The sequence below is a fragment of the Cricetulus griseus genome, chromosome X (genome assembly GCF_003668045.3).
Source record: "Cricetulus griseus strain 17A/GY chromosome X, alternate assembly CriGri-PICRH-1.0, whole genome shotgun sequence".
In the NCBI taxonomy this organism is placed as follows: Eukaryota; Metazoa; Chordata; class Mammalia; order Rodentia; family Cricetidae; genus Cricetulus; species Cricetulus griseus.
Genome location: NC_048604.1, coordinates 74263501 through 74269158, shown reverse-complemented (window position 1 = coordinate 74269158; position 5658 = coordinate 74263501).

Sequence of the window (5658 nt, the reverse complement as noted above, 5' to 3'; positions counted from 1 at the left end):
AATGTGAGTTGGAATAAAAATCATTTCTTACCCCCAAAATGACTAGCATTTGGTGTATTCATGTTTATATATCTTTTCTCACAACAGTTATGAAAAATAAAATCACTTATAAATACACCCTGTTGGAATTAGTGTTATGAAAAGGAGTTTGATTCTAAATTCAGTGAACCACAATTTAAAAATCAGTAAGAAGTATACATTTCCTATCGGCTGTTATTCTGTAAGATATTTTCAGTGTATCGTATTTTCTAAGCCAAATGAAATGTGAAGATTAAGAAACCTTAAGGCTAATGGTAAAAGATGTAGTTAATTCTTTTGTAAGATAACTGATCAATTCACTACTGGCATGCTTAGTTATGCTTGGCCATAGAGAGCCTTAAAGGATTTTGGCAAAATGCTTGAGACTGCAGCTTTTCTAACTTTTGAAAAAAAAGTTTTAGATGTTGTTCATGGTCCTAGCAAACCAGTGGAAGCTCAATGATTCATTCATAATATCTTGTTATTCACTATTAAGTGAAAGAGAAGTTTTCACTACAGGAGGAGGTGGTGGTCATGAAAAGTTAACCCTAGGAATGGAAAGGTAGCTCAGTACTTAAAACCACAAGCTGTTTTTTCAGAGTTCAGTTCCCAGCACCCACGTCTAAAAGCTCACAACTGCCTGTAACCCCAATGCCAGAGGATCAAACACTTTCCTAATCTCTGTAGGCATCTGTCTTCATGTACACATAACACACACACACACACACACACACACACACACACACACACACACACACACACATAATTGAAAATAAAAAAATAGATGATTTTTTAAAATAGCCTTACCACCAAGCCAATGATTCCTAGCATTGAAAGTTCTAGAATTCAAATGCACTCATTATTTTTAGATGCTAGAGAAGTTATCCCATCAACACTGTCAGAAAATACTATCCTCAATCACATTCCTCAAATAACACAACTAAGAAACTTGCATATACAAGAAGAAAATACTACGAGTATATATTTACACATGCTAGTTTTTTAGTCTCAGTTGAACTGTTTTAAGCACTCTGAAAAGTGCTGACATACTAAGTAATAATATAGATAACATGGGGCATCTTCTGTCATTATTGTCACAATGTAGCTGAAGTAAAAAATATCAGTTAAATATACAAAAGTCTTTGAAATTTTGTCAGTTAGAGTAGAAAAAAAAAGAATTTAAAAGATTTTTTAAAGCCTAAGGCACATATGGAACATTATCAAATGGATCAGTATGTGTAGTATGGAATTTCACAGAAAGAAGATGGAAAGAAAGATATAGAAAAGTTATTTGAGGAAACAATAAACCAAAGTTCCCAATTCTGAAGAAGAAAAAAGGACATCCATATCTAAGAAGGCTAACTGATCAAAAATTAAATGAATTAAAAGAAATTTACACAACAGCCATATTTAATATTTTAACTAAAATAATATTATATCTTTTTTCCTTTCCTCCTTTCAGCCCCTCCAATTTATGCGCCTTGTTTCTTTTCCAATTCATGGCTTCTTTTTCTCTAATTATTATTGCTAACACAGTCATGTTTTAGTTAAATGATTAAAATTCAACAGCAAAAGGAATTTTGAAAGCAGTAAAAGTGACTTTTCACATAAAAAGGAACTCATAAAACTATCACTTTCTTAGAACAAATCATAAAAAACATAAGGGAGTAGGATGATATACTTAAAATACTGAAATAAAAAAAACTACTGAAAAAGAATATTATGCCTACCAGAACTATATTTCAAAAATGACAAAGACTGTCCCTTGCAATCAAAAGTTGAAGGATATCATCACCTTGCTTTTCAAGAAACACCAAGGACAATATTTTGAATTAAAAGGACACAAAACAGCAATGTGACTACATACAAATATAGAAATGTAAATATATAGAGTAATAAGGAATACTAGTATAGTGCTTTGTCAGTCAATTTGAATTTGTATATAAAAGTATAAAGATGAAAGTTAATTAAAGTAACTACTTATGAAAGATGTATATGGATACGCAATGTGAAAAATATAAATGTGACACAATTGTTTACATGTGAGTAAGTAAAAGTAGAATTATCATACAGAATTGTAGGGAGAGACCCTGGATACCTGTACCGCTGACCACACCCAAAGGGTCTCTCCCGACAATTCCCTTTTTAGTTTAAAAAAAAGATGTAAACTTGAAACTTCTGACACCAGCTGATAAGGAACATGCTCGAACACAGGATAGGTTATTAACTGGTAATTTATTAAGAAGGGGTACTCACACAATGAGCCAATAACCAGATTTGGCACTCTGAGAAGTCCAGCCCCAGATGCCTCCTAGACCTGTCCTGAACCCTGAGAGAGGAGGAACACCTCCTCTCCTCTCTCTTTATCTTACCCCTCTACTTACCGGTTACCATGCCCAAACAGGCATGATCAGAGTTACAGGTATCCAGGGTCTCTCCCTACACAGAACTAAACTAAAGTTGTTATAAGCATAAAATAGACTCCCAAAGCTTGTTTAATATGAACCATATGATAACCACAAAAATATCTATAAAAATACAAACAAAAAATAAATCATGCCAAAAGAATCAGTCAAAAATGAATATGGGCAACACAAAGAAAACAAGAACTAAAGGACTGTGAGAAAGCTGGAAAATTATTTATCAATAACTATTTTAAATGCAGGTGGATTATAACCCCAAATCAAAAAATGTCTAATTCATGAATTAACAACAAAATTGACGGGAAATGTACTGTGTTTGTTTATCTTATTGATTGTTAAATAAAATACTGTTTGGCCAATGAGACAGCAGTTAGACAGGACTAGGAGTCAAAGAGGATTCTGGGAAATGTAGTAGAGAAGTGCTGATCCAGGCAGGAAGTGACATAGCAAGGAGACTCATATTTAAGTGAAGGAGAAACAGGAAGGGCCATTTTTCCCGTTCGCCTCCTCCAGTGGCCGGATGTGAGCCACGGGCAAGGAGGGACGCCAATAAGGCATCCTTATTAGACCGTCCTTATTAGGCCACCTGTGGCGGCAGGTTTACCTCTTTCTCTGGAAACCTTGGGGCATGGAGTCATCCTGCTCGCTGACACCATTCTGTTACGATAAATCTTTCTGCCAAAAGCTGTCTGAGCCCCACTGCCACGTGTGAGCTTTATGCTAGCCGCCTGCCCGAGTTAGACCCAAATGAATACACAGAAACTTGTATTAGGTTTAAAGCTGCTTGGCCAATGACTAGATTCCTCATCTGCTAGCTCAGTCTTAATTATCATAAATCTATATATTTTATAAGATTTATCTTATCGTGTGCCTTATTGGCATCCCTCCTTGCCCGTGGCTCACATCCTACCACTGGAGGAGGCGAACGGGAAAAATGGCCCTTCCTGTTTCTCCTTCGCTTAAATATGAGTCTCCTTGTTATGTCACTTCCTGCCTGGATCAGCACTACTCTACTACATTTCCCAGAATCCTCTTTGACTCCTAGTCCCGTCTAACTGCTGTCTCATTGTCCAAACAGTATTTTATTTAACAATCAATAAGATAAACATACACAGTACATTCCCCATCACAAAATTCAACAGCCAACCTCCTAAAAGATATTTTCCTTAAATATACAGATAAAATAAACATAAAAAGTGGAAATATGTTCCTTTGAAATTATTACCCAAAGTAATCAAAGATGCTGTATCAAGTGAAATAGATTTGAGTCATACTAGGAAGCAAGTGACAACAAAGTACCATCATATAATATAACATGTCAGTTTACCATAGCGATGTAACTATTATAAATCTATATGTACCTGCAGTTTGAGCACCAAAACACATCAAGTGAATACTAACAGAATTATAAAGTACCGTAGAAACAGAATAATAGTTGTATACTTCTGTTCCTCATTTTCAAAGTAGATAGATTATCCGTACAGAAAAAATCATAGCACAACATTGGACTCAGATCAAATGCATCAAACATAAAGAACATTCTACATAAGAGAGTCTATTTTCTCATTAAATATATGTGAAAAATTTTCCAAGATTCATCATATGTATGACACAAAACAAGGCTTAAAATTTTTAAGAATACTGAAAGCATATCAGATTTTTTTTCTGACTACATTAGAAAAAAACTATAAACAAGCATATTGGTTTGAATAAAAATGGTCCCCATAGATCTATAGGGAGTGGCAATATTAGGAGGTGTGGCCTTCGTGGAGTAGGAGTGGCTTTATTGGAGGAAGTCTGTCACTGTTGGGGCAGGATTTGAGGTTTCAGAAGCTCAAACCAAGCCTAGTGGCTCTGTCTTATCCTGTTGCCTGCAGATCCAGTTGTAGAACTCTCAGCTTCTCTCCAGCACCGTGTCTGCCTGCACACAACCATGCTTCCTGTCATGATGATAAAGGACTAAACCTCTTAACTGTAAGCCAGCCCCCATTAGATATATTCTTTTAGAAGAGTTGCCATGGTCATGGTATCCCCACAGCAATAAAAACCCTAACAAAAACAATGAGTAAGAGAAGAAATTTGGTATGTTCACAGTGTGGCTTTTGGGAAACTAACAAGGCAAGAAATCTAAACATAAATTAGAACCTTGAGACAAATTGAAAACATATAGGCAAAATATAGGAGAGAGAATAAGTTGAGGGCCCCATTTTGCTTAAAATGAACTCTAGTTACAACCATATTTACTGCAAATGACATAGTATATGTTGTTATTAATGAGTGAATAAAATTCCAATTTGTGTAATACACCATTACCTTTATTATTCTGTTACCAGACACCTAGACAAAATATATAACATGACTATCATGAATAGTGTTATAGTAAACATAGATGTGCAAGGATTTATCTGATATTTTGAATTATGTTCCAGCAGGTTTATACACATGAGTGATACCAAGAGATTGTGTGGTAGTATTACATTTTGATTTTCCAAGAACCTCAATAATGATTTACATAGTAGCCATACTAATTTGCATATCCATTAACAGTATATAAAGATTATCTCTTCCCTGCATCCTCAATAGCACTTATTTGTCTTAATCATAGACATTTGACTGAAGTAAAATGGATTCTCCTTTTTTAAAATTTTCATTTCACTGATAGCTAAGGATGCTGAACATTTTTTATGTATATTGGCCACTTACTCATATTTTAAGAACTGCCTATCTGCTTCATTAGCCCATCTATTGATTAAGTTGGTTTTGGTAGTTAGGTTATTTTATTTTTGAGCTCTTTATATATAATAGCTACTTCTTTGGCATCCATACTTAGCAAATATTTTCACACATTATTTAGGCTGTCTCTTCACTTGATTAATCAATTTCTTAGTTGTGCAGACAATTTTTTGCAGATTTTTTTATTTGAATTAGAAACAAGATTGTTTTTACATGACAATCCCAGTTCCCTCTCTCTCCTGTCCTCCCCTACAACCCCCCAACTAACACCCTACCTATCACATATCCTTTCATGCAGATTTTTAATTTCAAATTTTTTGGATATATTTATTGAGCTATTAGATTTCTTTATGAAAGTCATTTCTTAGGCGTGTGTATACCTTGAAGTATTGTCTCTAAATTTACTTCTAATTTCAGACCCGTACATTAAGGTCCTTGATCATTCTGAGCTGAAAGTTTATACAGGATTAAAGATGTGAAAATA